Source organism: Triticum aestivum, chromosome 5B (genome assembly GCF_018294505.1).
Source record: "Triticum aestivum cultivar Chinese Spring chromosome 5B, IWGSC CS RefSeq v2.1, whole genome shotgun sequence".
Lineage (NCBI taxonomy): Eukaryota > Viridiplantae > Streptophyta > Magnoliopsida > Poales > Poaceae > Triticum > Triticum aestivum.
The window spans coordinates 607,933,544-607,949,238 of NC_057807.1; positions in this window are offsets into that span (position 1 = coordinate 607,933,544).

A 15,695-nucleotide genomic window follows, 5' to 3' on the forward strand; every position below is an offset into this window, starting at 1 on the left:
TAGTGATTGCCGAAGATTTTTCAATAATATTGATACCATTCACTTGGAATTGTTTCTTCGGAAAGTGTACCGTATGCTCATTACCGTTGATATGAAAATCGACCTTGCTTTTATTGCAATCAATAACACCCCCTGCAGTATTCAAGAAGGGTCTACCAAGGATGATCGACATATTGTCTTCCTCGGGCATCTCAAGTATAACAAAGTCAGTCAAAATAGTAATGTTACCAACAACAACGTGCACATCCTCACAAATACTGATAGGTATGGCAGTTGATTTGTTATCCATTGTCAAAGATATTTTAGTAGGTGTGAGTTTATTTAGATTGAGTTTTTTATATAAAGAGAAAGGCATAACACTAACACCGGCTCCCAAATCACATAAAGCAGTTTTCACATAATTTCTTTTGATGGAGCAAGGTATAGTTGGTATTCCCGGATCTCCAAGTTTTTTAGGTAATCCATCTTTAAAAGTGTAATTAGAAAGCATGGTGGAAATTTCAGCTTCCGCTATCTTTCTCGTATTGGTGATGATGTCTTTCATGTACTTTGCATTAGGAGGCATTTTTAAGATATCAGTCAAGCGAATACGTAAAAAGACTGGCCTCGGATTTCAGCAAAGCATTCAAATTCTTCATCATCTTTATTTTTAGTGGACTTAGGTGGAAAGGGCATAGGTTTTTGAACCCATGGTTCTCTTTCCTTACCGTGTTTTCTAGCAGCAAAATCTCTTTTATCATATCTTTTATTATTTGGTTGTGGGTTATCAATATCAACAATTGGTTCTATCTCAACATCATTGTTTGGTTCTTTATTATTTGGTTGAGTGTCTTCATGAAACTCATCATTATCTTTTTCTTTATCAAAAGGTGAGTGTTCACTACCAGATTGAGTTTCAGCATCAGAGATAGAAACTTCATTATCATTATCTGGAGGTTTTTCTACTTCAGGTTCACTAGAGGCATGCAACATCCTATAATTTTTCTTCTTTGTTTTCTTTTTATAAGGACTAGGTGCATCAGTGTTAATTCTTTGAGAATCTTGTTCAATTATCTTTGGGTGTCCCTCAGGATAAAGTGGTTCCTGAGTCATTTTACCTCCTATAGTTGCTACTCTAACAACAAAATCACTTATATTATTGTTCATTTCATCAAGCAAATCTCTTTGAGATTTAGCCACTTGTTCTAATTGAGTTTGAACCATAGAGGCATGCTTTCCTACACCTCTAACATAATTTGATATTCTAAATAACAAGTCACTTAAGTGAGCAATCATATCAGAGTTGTATTTCAATTGTTTCATAACATTTACATTGAAGTGATCTTGCTTTCTAATGTAATTATCAAACTCATGGAGGCATTGACTAGGATGTCTATTATGAGGATTATCACTATCATTGAATTTCATTAGAGAATTTACCTCTACCACCTTAGGTGGTGGTGTATCAAGCCCATGTATTTCTTCAATAGGTGGTAAATTTTTAACATCCTCTGCTTTAATACCTTTTTCTTTCTTAGATTTCTTTGCCTCTTGCATATCTTCACGACTGAGATATAAGATACCCCTCTTCTTTGAAGTGGGTTTAGGCGGTGGTTCGGGAAGATTACAATCATCATAATTTTTCAATATGTCATTCAATAATTCTTTAGCTTGCCCAATAGTTCATTCTGTGAGAACACAACCAGCACAACTATCTAAGAAATCCCTAGAAGCATCGGTTAGTCCATTATAGAAGATATCAAGTATTTCATTTTTCTTAAGAAGATGATCAGGCAAAGCATTAAGCAATTGGAGAAGCCTCCCCCAAGCTTGTGGGAGACTCTCTTCTTCAATTTGCAGAAAGTTAAATATTTCCTATAAGGCAGCTTGTTTCTTATGAGGAGGAAAATATTTTCCAGAGAAGTCATAAATCATGTCTTGTGGACTACGCACACAACCAGGAGCAAGAGTATTGTACCAAGCTTTAGCATCACCCTTTAATGAGAACTGAAATAACTTGAGAATATAATAGTAGCGAATTTTCTCATCATGAGCAAAAGGCGTGGCTATGTCATTCAACTTAGTAAGATGTGCCACAACAGTTTCAGTTTCATAACTATGGAAAGGATCAAATTCAACCAAAGTAATCAACTCTGGGTCGACAGAGAATTCATAATCCTTATCGTCAACAAAGATAGGTGAAGTAGCAAACCAAGGATCACTTTTCATTCTTGCATTCAGAGTTTTTTCTTTATAATTGCATAATAATTTTTCTAGACCATCTCTATCCTCACAAGCAAGAATATCTCTAGTTTCCTCCTCATTCATAACATAACCTTCCGGTACCTTTGGCAATTCATATCTAGGAGGGCTAGTTCTAATAGGTGTTTCAAGATTTTCAGTTGCAAGCTCTTCATCAGTTTCAACAATCTCATGTTGTCTTACTCTAGCAATTTGTTCATCAAGAAATTCACCTAGTGGCACATTATCATCAAGCAAGGTACTAGCATCATCAAGAGTAGCATTCATAACAGAAGTAGCATCATCAATAACTTGCGACATATCAGAATTGATATCATGTGGTGGTGTTGCAAGTCTACTTATAACAGTAGGTGAGTCTAAAGTGGAGATGGATGGCAGTTCCTTACATCCCCTCGTCTTAGAGGAAAAAATCTTAGTCTTAGCGTCCTTTAGATTCTTCATAGTGATAATTTGATAATAATCCCAAGTGACTCAACAAATATAGCTATGCTCCCCGGCAATGGCGCCAGAAAAATGTCTTGATAACCCACAAGTAAAGGGGTTCGCAACAATTTTTGAGGGTAGAGTATTCAACCCAAATTTATAGATTCGACACAAGGGGAGCCAAAGAATATTTGTAAGTATTAGAAGTTGAGTTCTCAATTCAACCACACCTGGAGATTAATTATATGCAGCAAAGTGATCAGTAGCGAAGTAGTATGATAGTTTTGATAGTAGTAGCAACAACAATAGTAACAATAATAGTGATAGCAGTGGTTTTGTAGCAAGTGCAATAGTGAGATAACAATAGTAACTTAGCAAGATCAATATGTAGGAAAATCGTAGGCATTGGATCGGCGATTTGTTGGATGGTATTCATCATGTAACAATCAAAACCTAGGGCGATGGGGCACTAGCTCCAGTTCATAAATATAATGTAGGCATGTATTCCATAAATAGTCATACGTGTTTATGGAAAGAACTTGCATGCCATCTTTTGTCCTACCTTCCCGTGGCAGCGGGGTCCTAATGGAAACAAAGGGATATTAAGGCCTCCTTTTAATAGAGAACCAGAACAAAGCATTAGCACACGGTGAATACATGAACTCCTCAAACTACAGTCTTCATCGGGAAGTGTCCCGACTATTGTCACTCCGGGGTTGCCAGATCATAACACGTAGTAGGTGACTATAACTTGCAAGATTGGATTTTGAACATAGATATAATGGTGATAACATAAATGGTTCAGATCTAAAATCATGGCACCTGGGCCCAAAGTGAAAAGCATTAAGCATGGCAAAGTCATAGCAACATCAATCTGAAAACATAATGGATACTAGGGATCAAGCCCTAACAAAACTGGTTCGTGTCATGCCACTCGTTAATGGATACTAGGGAACATAATGGATACTAGGGAACATAATGGATACTATGGAGCCGGGCCAGATCAGGGTCTCGCCCCACTCGTTCGTGTTGTGTTCTGTTAGTGGGAGCACCGGATTGAGATCCTCCTCTCTGACGATGGAGGAGGCCGGGAGTGCCGGCACGAAGGAGGAGGAGCCCACGGCCGGAGTCGCGGACTTCGCTTTCCCAGCGGGCGCCATCCGAGGATCGCTGGTGCAAGCGGATGAGAAGGAAAGACGGCTCTTTGTCTGGATCTAGACAAGCCTCACGTGAGAGAAAGGGGATCACGGCAGGAGGAAGGAGCTACAAGGTAGGAGAGTAAATACGGCCCTATGGCACGCACCAGGCTTTTTGTCAGCCTGGGCAGTTGCCGAGGTGACGTGGGGAAGTGGGGGCGTCCGTGTCCCGTCGTGTGTCACACGTCAAGCCTGACCCGCAGGCGGTTGGGGCCTGCATCGCTTTGCCCTCCCATCTTTGCCTTCCCCTCGAAGCTAGGCCAAGCGCATTGTGGGCCCGGGGGCTACTATCGGCATTCTGGGATCGGGGGTACCTAGACCCGCTTGTCCGCGGCCCAACACGTGGCTTCACAAATGGCCCAGCGTGTCCTATCTCCAAGGCTTCACAAGCAAGACCCTCATGAGGGCCTCCCCCTCGCGAGGCGAACGACATAAAGCCCCCCCCCAAGGAGCGGCATCCCGAGGCTGCCTCCCGAGGAGCGGATATCTGTAGGCAAGCACCCCACTTCGCGAGGCGCACGGTGATGTGAGGCATGACGACCAAGGCCAGAAGGGCGCCAGTGGGCGCAGTCCGGGACACATTCCTCTTTGGTGCTAAGGAGGCAAGAACGTACGTGGGTTCCCAAGGAATCCCCCGAAGGTTTCCATTCCAGTGCAACAAGACCAAGACCACGAGCTCGGCAGGATGGAGGTCATCACCGAGCCCACCGCTGCGTCATGACCAGAAGCTTTGCAGATGAAGACCACCTTTAGACAGGATAGGGTGTACTCATGTCCCCCTTCAAATTGGCCGTTGTGGTATCCCTTCCCGCCTAAGCTATGAGAGAAGAGGACCAAGGCCACTATAAAGAAAGGCTAGTCTCCACCGTAGAAAGGGGTCAGATCTTGGCATCCCTAGAGGTCGAACCCTTTCGCCATTGAGCTCTCCCGAGGCAGCTCATACTTGTACTAGTTCATACTCATTCCCCTTGCGAGGCAGTCCACCACAAAGTAGGACTAGGGTTTTAGACCGCAAGGTGACCCGAACCTAGGTAAACCACCATGTCACTTCTCCTTCCCGCACGCATGAACTCGACGGAGCCAAGCCGTGAGGTGGTGAGCAGCGAGCTTGAAAGAACATGCGGTACCCCCATGTTTGGTTTTGGTAATTGATGAAGATCTCTATGGACTAATGGTTGTCTTGAGTTATATTTGAAGGATTTGTCCATAGGCTTTTCTTGAAGTCCATGTGTTGGTTTCAAGGAGTTTATGAGTTGACCAAGGTGCTATTAAGGAATTATCCAAAGATTGGTCATGTGAGTGTTGAGCTTATTGCAAGCATGTATTGAAGAAGAAGATTGTGCGATCATTCATGTTTACCTTCAAGACATTATCCAAATGAAGAGAGTTGCAAAGATTCAAGGTTGATCAATTGATCAAGACTAAGTCAAGAGTGAATCAAGTTGATCAACTCACAAAGCGTAGAAGATGTACCGAGAGGGATCAAGTGATCCCGTGGTATGATAAGCATTGTCCATTGCACTTTGTGTACTAACCCATGGTCTAGGTGAGAGTTCTACGTGGGGTTAGGTACGTGTCCATGGGCTTGCATCAAGAGGTAGATATCATACAACCCATGGAAAGGATGACATCAAGTGGTGATCGTCATCAAGATTGCCGTGTGCAAGTTCAAGTGGAGCATCACGAAGAGATCAAGTGCTTGAATCTTGCCATCCATTGTGGTGTCAATGAACTTGTGAAGATGTGCCTAAGAGTGGCTCACCCATAGTGGACTATGGGGGAGCAATCATCTAGTCTTCATCGAGCCAACACAATCAAGAAAGGTGGTCCAACTTGAGGGAGTCAAGATCGTCTTAATATAGCTCAAGTGGACCATGTGCAAGGCAAAGGTTGCCCTTGATAGGTTTTCTATTTTACCGGTCTCGTGGTGGTATCTGGGAGATCGGGTTATAGGATCGTTTGTCGTACTATCAAGGGGGGCTCTCAAGTTGGTAGCTTGATCGTATCGTTAGTGGCTCAAACCATTGCATCATTGCATCATGTTTCTTGGTTCTTGTTTGGTTATCTTTGTGAGTCTTAGAGCTTATGGTCATCTTGATTACAAGCTTGAGTTCATCGAAAATGGAGTTCGCATGCGTCTTCTATGATGTTTTCAGTGTTGGAGGTTTTACTGGTCTTATCCGAGGAAGGGTTCTCACCATTTTCTTATGTGACTTTTCTCATTTGCTTATTCTTGATATTTCTATCAAGATTGTGTTAGCCCATGTTGTTAGCTTTCCAACAAACTTGGTTTCGTTGAATTTGGAGTCTGTTTGTAAAAGTTATGGCTGTTTTGGTAAAGGCTGCAGCGGTACTACCGCGACTAGAGCGGATGCAATTTTTTACTACCGCTCCAGAGCGGTACTACCGTGGCTCCTAAGCGGTAGTACGGCTCCAGAGCAGTACTACCGCGGCTCCTAAGTGGTAGTACCGCTCCGGACCAAAATCTCGTGTTTTGCTCAGCGGAAGTAGGCACGGGATGTATTTTTTTAGTACCGCTACCCTTTGCGGTAGTACCGCGATCCCTAGCGGTAGTACCACGAGGACGAGCGGTAGTACCGCTCTGGCGGTTCTACTGGCCTTTTGCCTCCTCGCCGTTGTTTTTCAAAGGGATTCTTTCGCCCTAGCGGTAGTACCGCTCCTTGGAGCGGTAGTACCGATCTGTGCGGGCTATGAGGATAACGGTTGGATTTTTCCTCACCTATAAAAGGGGGTCTTCTTCCCAACGGTCCTTATCCTTTGAGCTCATGTTCTTCCCCCATTGTTGACCTTCTTCGAGCTTTCTAACTCTCAATCCCTCCATGGATTCTTGCTAGTTTTTGAGGGAAAAGAGAGAGGAGATCTAGATCCACATTTCCACCAATCACTTTCTCCTCTATGTCAGGGGAACCCATTGGATCTAGATCTTGGAGTTCTTGGTGTTCTCCTTCTTGTTCTTCCTCTCATCTTCCTCCCTGGAATTAGTTGCTTCGGTGGGATTTGAGAGAGAAGGATTTGGGCACTCCATGTGCCCTTGCCATTGCATTTGGTGCATCGGTTTGAGTTCTCCACGTGATACGTGGAAGTTACAAGTCGAGAAGCTTATTACTCTTGGGTGCTTTGTACCCTTGAGCTTATTACTCTTGGGTGTTTGGACACCCTAGACCTTGTTCCTCTTGGGTGCCTTGGCGCCCTAGAGGGTTGGTGTTGTTCGGAGCTCAATCATTGTGGTGTAAAGCTCCGGGCAAGCGTCGGGGTCTCCAATTAGGTTGTGGAGATTGCCCCGAGCAATTTGACGGGTACCGGTGACCGCCCCCAAGGGTTGCCAAAGTGTACGGGTTCGGTGACCGCCTCCAAGGGTCTCCATTTGTATGGGTTCGGTGACTGCCCTTAAGGGTCCCTTAGTGGAATCACGGCATCTTGCATTGTGCGAGGGCGTGAGGAGATTACGGTGGCCCTAGTGGCTTCTTGGGGAGCATTGTGCCTCCACACCGCTCCAAACGGAGATTAGCATCCGCAAGGGTGTGAACTTCGGGATATATCTTCGTCTCCGCGTGCCTCGGTTATCTCTTACACGAGCCCTTGACTTATGCACTTTACTTTGTGATAGCCATACTGTTTCTTGTCGTATATCTTGCTATCACATAGTTACTTATCTTGCTTAGCATAAGTTGTTGTTGCACATAGGTGAGCCTAGTTGTTTCAGGTTTTGTGCTTGACAAATTAACTACTAGGTTTATTCCGCATTTGTTCAAGCCTAAACCGTAATTATTTTAAAGCGCATATTCACCCCCCCTCTCTAGGCGACATCCTCAATCTTTCAATTGGTATCAGAGCCTCGTCTCTCTTTGTTAGGCTTTACCGCCTAGAGAGTAAAGGTGTCGACTAGGGGATTAGGATTCTCTGACACTCTTAGTTTCGATGGCACAAATTTTGATGTTTGGGTAATTCGCATGCTTAATCTTTTTAGGGTCATGGACCCAAATTTAGAGCTAATTGTAGATATGGGTTTTTCTCCTCCAAAGGATCCCCAAAGATTATCTTTAGAGGATGAGAAAAACTCTTATCTCAATGCTCAAGCTTCTAATGTGCTTTTCAATGCTTTGAGCAATGTAGTTATATTTGAACCCATGTCGTTCCGGGATGCTCATGAGTTGTGGACAAAGCTTCAAGATAAATATGGTGTGTCCAAAATTTATAAGGATGATCGTTCTCACTCCACCTCCGACCGTGTTGCGTTCTCAACTTCTTCTACTTCACCTACATGTGGTTTTCCAGAAGGTAATGACATGGTGAGTAGTGGTGTTCATTGCAATGATGATAGTGGGCTTATTGTTGATAATCCTTCATCACTTTCTTATTGCAATGCTTCATCTTTGGACTTTAGCACTTCGATCACTCCAAATGTTTCACATGCTTGTGTTGATAGTTCTTGCATATCATGTAGAAATTGCTTGACTAAATCTCATGATGATATGCTTGCTATATCTTGTTGCCATGATAAAAATGCATGTATTTCCTCGAGTTGTTGTGCTAACAATGTAGAGGAAACCCAACACTCCATGGAACAATATGTGGTCTTGAATGGTGCTTCAAGGGATCCTATATCATCATCTATTGCTTTTTGCCTTATGGCCAAGGATTCAAAGGTATCTCCCACTTTGAATCCTAATATATCTTGTGATGATATTGATGATGGCAAGAGTGATGATGATGTCGATTATGATGAAGAGAATGATGATGTTGCCTCCTTAAAAATTAAGGGGGAAATGATTTTTAAAGCTCTTCTTAAGAATAAAATTGCTCGTTCCAACTTCATGGAAATCATGTCGATTGCTATTGAGAGCAAGAAATATATTGATGAGTTGGAATCTCGTCTTGAGGAGCATGAGGTCACCATTGATAAAATGGAAGGTCATGAGCGTGATTACGCTAATGAGATTGTGGACCTCTCTCAAGCTCTTGAACTTGAACAAACCACCAAGGAATCTCTTGAGGAGACTTTTGCTCTAGAATTATCTAGAGTGAAGGAATCTAATGATAGAGCTCTTGAGGTGGCCAATGTTTTTGAAACTAAAAATGCTAAGCTTAAAGTTGCTCATGCTAGACTCCTTGAGGATTTTGAGCACCTCGAAAATGGCTCAAGGGTCATCAAGGGTGAGCTCATCAAACTCACCGAGTCTCATGCTCAACTTGAAGCTTCTTATTTAAAAGAGCTTTCCAAGTTGCCTTCTTCCTCTTGTTGTTAATGATGATGCTTGTGCTACTAACTCTATTTCTTGTGAAGAATCCATTTTAAAGGAGAATGTTGAGCTAAGGGCTCAACTTGAGTTGTTATCTAGCAAGTATGGGAAATTGGAAGAAAGTCGTGAAAAGCTTTCTAGCTCTCATGATGATCTTCTTGTATCCCATAATGTGCTAAAAATAGCTCATGAGGCTATTATTGCTAAGGTAACATATAGTGAGCCTCATGTGGATATTAACACTACTTTTAGTCAAAATGCTATATTGCCTTGTGCTAGTCCTCGTTATTCGTCTATGCATAACATTGGTACATCTTGTGATGAATTGCTTTCCTTGCCTGGTTCCTCTAATGATGAAGCTTATACTTCCTCTAGTACTTATGTTGAGACTAACCATGTAGAGGAAATCAAAGAGCTCAAGGCCCAAGTCACTTCTTTGAAGAAAGACTTGGAAAAGAGTCATGAAGGGAAATCCACACTCAACAATATCTTGAGTGTGCAAAAATCCCCCAATGACAAAGGTGGACTTGGATTCAACTCCAACAAGAAGAAGAAGTCCAAGTTGAACAAGAAGAAGGGCCAAGAACAAGTCAAGAATTCGGCCAAGATTGTTTGCTTCAAGTGCAAAATTGAAGGGCATCATGTGAGATCTTGCCCATTGAAGAAGAAGGACATTAGTGAAAAGCAACAAGGGAAGCAGCCACAAGTTCAATATCATGCTCAACCACAAGTTGAAGAAATGCATCTTCCCAAGAATACTCAAGCTAATGCTTCTCAAGTCGAGAAATCAAGTGAGAAGAAAGTAAAGAGTAGATGTTACTACTTATGTCGTGACAAAGGTCACGTCGCTTCTTCATGCACTAGTGGTTACTTATCCAACCCAATTATTATTGATAATATCTATTCTCTTGGGAAGGATAAGGTTGGCAATGTGTTTGCCAAGATTGTTGGTACTCAAAGTGGTGTCAAGAAAAGAACCATTTGGGTTGCCAAGACTATTGTGACTAACCTCTTAGGACCCAACTTGGTTGGGGACCAACAAACTCAAACTTGATCAATAGGTGTTATTGGAGAGCATTGGATACTTGGCTACATTATGAAGAATTAAGAGGACTTCATCATTCTTATTGTCCCAAGCCAAGTCAATTGGGTTATCAAGTTTCTATGTTATATCCAATGTTCCTCCTTGTGGTAACTCGTGCTTAAATTGTTTACATTGAAAGTTACTTCCCCCTTAGCGTGTTGTGGTTTTGTACCTTGCATGTGCGTGTATATCTTATGCTTCCAATTTGCTTATCTTGAGAAATCATGTATGTGCATGTTGGTTCACACATCATGTACGTGTGTGTAGTGTGTTGAGCCTTTGTTCATCTTGTTTATATCTTAGTTGGATCTTGTGAGAGATTAATGGAACATCCCATTTTGGGGGGGTGATGTGCTTTGTGCACCTCACAATCCTAAAAATGTGTGTACATGAGGAATACCATCTAGTATTGATATTACAAAATTATCTAGTCTCTATGTGGTATGTCTTCTCATGAGAAATTCAAATTCTATTTGGTCCATTAATTATCTCTTGTTGGTTCTATTTTGCATCTTGTTAAGTTTTTCATTGGTATCACATTATGGGGGAGTAATATGCTATGTGTATATTACAAGCCTAGAAAATGTGTACATTCGAGATATTGTCACATAGAATTGTTTTGTAAATTATATTGTTCCTAGGTGGCATGTTAGCTCTACAAGTTGCAATTTGCTTGTGTTTGGTGTGAAGATGATGTCGGATATCCTTGCTATCTACCACCGGGAATAATTTCCAAATACTTCTTGTCTTTTGACAATTGGTACTCACTTATGTGTGGTAGAAATTATTGATCATCTTCACGTTGGCGTTTGCTTTTTATTTGCCTTATCTCTTGCCAAGTTTGTGTCAACTCCCATTGCCTTCCGTGCCACTTGAGGATCTTGTTGTTTTCTTGGTATTTTCTAGTGTTTTCCTTGATATAGTGAATGTGGTGATCCTACCTTGTGCATTTTGTATTCAAATGTAAATTCTCTATAATGCACAACTCGTGGGGGAGCTATCCTATTTTCTATAAAACACTAAACTTGTGATCCATTTTAAGTGTGTGTTGGTGGACGGCAAGCCGTTTCTTTTTGGTACTTGTGCCATCATGAAACTTTGTAGAGAGCTTGGTTTGTTTGGAACCATCCTCTCTTTTGGGAGTTTGATATCATTTGGTGGGTTCCAATGGATATCTCATTCCTTGATGTATCTTTTAATGATATCTTCCAAGTGATGATTTCTCCATTTGGTATTCTTTTCACTTGGTATTTTCTTGTATTTTGGTATCGGTTCTTGAAAGTCTTGAGCATCCATATTAACTTCATGTCACTTCCTTGGCATGCTTTCTCTCTTTGACCCAATATATAAGGGAAACTCCACCAAGTCTCAAATTGAATGAGATGTACATGAATTTCATTTCCATATCTATATGCACATATTTATGTGGAGTTTGTCCTATGTATTGTTGGTGTTTCTAACTCTTTGGTCCCAATGAGTTTGGGTACCATTTTATTTGTGTTGTTGTTCTAGGAACAATTGGAGATGCATTGGATACTCGGCTCATTCAAAAGGACGGTGGTGTCATCACTTGCTTATTGGAGTCAAGCTAGGATGATCAATGAACTACTTTCTACCTTCAATTGGTACGTACTACATCCTTCCAATGCTATCTCGGTAACAAGTATCATCATCTACTACATGCACACATTATTGCATCAATCGTGTGTAGATTGTATCATGGCATGTTATTTTTTCTTTCTTGTGATACTTGTTTCCTTTCTCAAAGCATCCCAACAATGATCTCTTGTTGCTAGTTGTGATGTCTTTGATGGTTGGGTGGTAGGAATTCATTTATATACAATAAGACCATATCTAGCCTTGGGCTATGCTTCCAAGCACATATCTTATTGGTATATGTATGGCTTCGGTTTGGATATCTTGTTCCTTCGTGTTGTAACTATTTCGGGTGTACATCCTTCTTTCTAGATATATATCGTCATGATTTTGTCTACCTAGACCCTTATACACTTGAGAGAAATTACATCTCTAGATGATATCCTTTCTTTCACGACCACCTTGTCCTTCTTTTGTTATTTATTTGGTGGCTCCGTGAAAGCTTTTGCCTTGAGTGTGTGTCTTATCTCGTTGCATCTTGATGCACTCTTGTGTGGTGAAGATTTTTTTCCTCATGCTTGTCTTTATGAGGCTTTTGCCATCTTAATTGGTATCCCTCATCTTGATAAGGCTTTCTTTTTCTTTCTTCACCATGGGTTGTCACAAGTGTTGGTTATTCATTTTGCATTTTTAGTGTGCTTGTGAACCCATTTGCTTGGTGTGTGTGTGAGGAGGACATGTCATGCACCGTGTATCTCATTTACCCAAGACTATGTTGATGCTTTATGATCATCCTTATATTAGTCTTCTCAAGTGCTTTGTCATGACTCACACACATCATTTTGGTTGAGCCTATTATTAAGTTGCCTCTTTTACATGTTGCTCAACCATGTGTTTGTTGCAAGTGCTAGGCTTTGTTTCCTTTATGCTCACTCGCACTGGTTGTGAGTTTCTATTGATTTTGGGGGAGCTATGATCCTATTTTGTGTACTTTGTGTCCAAATACAAATATTCTTATGTGTGCACAAATCATGGGGAGCTTCTCTAGTTTCTTTAGAACACTCCTTTGCTCATATCATAATATCCTTTATTCATGTGGCTCGTAGGATCTTTGGTCTAGTTGATTCAATTGATATCCTTTGGCTTACTTCAATTGGTATCTTTTGATTGCTTGATTGCTTGTGTCTCTCTTTGTTATGTCCTTGTGGCATATCATTCTTTAGCAATCTTTGTGCCTCAATATAGTTTGTGTTCCTCCAAGTATTTACCGTTGGATATGTGTATTGCATTCCACTCTCTTGTGAAGAAATACAAAATTTATGGAGGACCACAATTTATATTGGTCTTCTTAGCTTTTCGCCCATTTTGGCAATCGATGCCAATGGGGGAGAAGTTTCAGAGAGTTTTGTGGAGAAGTTTAGAGAGTTATCTCTTTTTGCTTTGGTTTTGTTCCTTAGCATTTGCATCTCATATGCATGCACTATTGGTTGTTGCATTGCATAGTGAAGCATAATTCTTTATATAAACTCTCTTGAAAGTGATTATCATCAATTACCAAAATGGGGGAGATTGAAAGAACATGTGGTGCCCCCATGTTTGGTTTTGGTAATTGATGACGATCTCTATGGACTAATGGTTGTCTTGAGTTATATTTGAAGGATTTGTCCATAGGCTTTTCTTGAAGTCCATGTGTTGGTTTCAAGGAGTTTATGAGTTGACCAAGGTGCTATTAAGGAATTATCCAAAGATTGGTCATGTGAGTGTTGAGCTTATTGCAAGCATGTCTTGAAGAAGAAGATTGTGTGATCATTCATGTTTACCTTCAAGACATCATCCAAATGAAGAGAGTTGGAAAGATTCAAGGTTGATCAAGACTAAGTCAAGAGTGAATCAACTTGATCAAGACTAAGTCAAGAGTGAATCAAGTTAATCAACTCACAAAGCGTAGAAGATGTACCGAGAGGGATCAAGTGATCCCATGGTATGGTAAGCACTGTCCATTGCACTTTGTGTACTAACCCATGGTCTATGTGAGAGTTCTACATGGGGTTAGGTACGTGTCCATGGGCTTGTGTCAAGAGGCAAATATCATACAACCCATGGAAAGGATGACATCAAGTGGTGATCGTCATCAAGATTTCCATGTGCAAGTTCAAGTGGAGCATCACAAAGAGATCAAGTGCTTGAATCTTGCCATCCATTGTGGTGTCAATGGACTTGTGAAGATGTGCCTAAGAGTGGCTCACCCATAGTGGACTATGGGGGAGCAATCATCTAGTCTTCATCGAGCCAACGCAATCAAGAAAGGTGGTCCAACTTGAGGGAGTCAAGATCGTCTTAATCTAGCTCAAGTGGACCATGTGCAAGGCAAAGGTTTGCCCTTGATAGGTTTTCTATTTTACCGGTCTCGTGGTGGTAGCTGGGAGACCGGGTTATAGGATCGTTTGTCGTACTATCAAGAGGGGCTCTCAAGTTGGTAGCTTGATCGTATCATTAGTAGAGAGCTCAAACCATTGCATCCTTGCATCATGTTTCTTGGTTATTGTTTGGTTATCTTTGTGAGTCTGAGAGCTTATGGTCATCTTGATGACAAGCTTGAGTTCATCGAAAACGGAGTTCGCATGCGTCTTCTATAATGTTTTCGGTGTTGGAGGTTTTACTGGTCTTATCCGAGGAAGGGTCCTCACCATTTTCTTATGGGACTTTTCTCATTTGATTATTCTTGATATTTCTATCAAGATTGTGTGAGCCCATGTCGTTAACTTTCCAACAAACTTGGTTTCGTTGAATTCGGAGTCCATTTGCAAAAGTTGTGGTTGTTTTGGTAAAGGCTGCAGCGGTACTACCGCGACTAGAGCGGATGTAATTTTTTACTACCGCGGCTCCTGAGCGGTAGTACCTCTCCAGAGTAGTACTACCGCGACTCCTAAGCGGTAGTACCGCTCCGGACCAAAATCTCGTGTTTTGCTCAGCGGAAGTAGGCACGGATGTATTTTTTTAGTACCGCTCGCAAACAGTAGTACCGCTATCCTTTGCGGTAGTACCGCGATCCCTAGCGGTAGTACCGCTCTGGCGGTTCTACTGGACTTTTGCCTCCTCGCTGTTGTTTTTCAAAGGGCTTCTTCCGCCCTAGCAGTAGTACTGCTCTGTGCGGGCTGTGAGGATAATGGTTGGATTTTTTCCTCACCTATAAAATGGGGTCTTCTTCCCCAATGGTCCCTATCCTTTGAGCTCATGTTCTTACCCCATCGTTGACCTTCTTCGAGCTTGCTAACTCTCAATCCCTCCATGGATTCTTGCTAGTTTTTGAGAGAAAAGAGAGAGGAGATCTAGATCCACATTTCCACCAATCGCTTTCTCCTCTATGTCAGGGGAACCCATTGGATCTAGATCTTGGAGTTCTTGGTGTTCTCCTTCTTGTTCTTCCTCTCATCTTCCTCCCTAGCATTAGTTGCTTAGGTTGGATTTGGGAGAGAAGGATTTGGGCACTCTGTGTGCCCTTGCCATTGCATTTGGTGCATCGGTTTGAGTTCTCCACGTGATACATGGAAGTTACAAGTCGAGAAGCTTATTACTCTTGGGTGCTTTGTACCCTTGAGCTTGTTACTCTTGGGTGTTTGGAAACCCTAGACCTTGTTCCTCTTGTGTGCCTTGGCGCCCTAGACGGTTGGTGTTGTTCGGAGCTCAATCATTGTGGTGTAAAGCTCCGGGAAAGCGTCGGGGTCTCCAATTAGGTTGTGGAGATCGCGCCGAGCAATTTGACGGGTACCAGTGACCGCCCCCAAGGGTTGCCAAAGTGTACGGGTTCGGTGACCGCCCCCAAGGGTTGCCATTTGTACGGGTTCGGTGACCTCCCTCAAGGGTCCCTTAGTGGAATCACGACATCTTGCATTG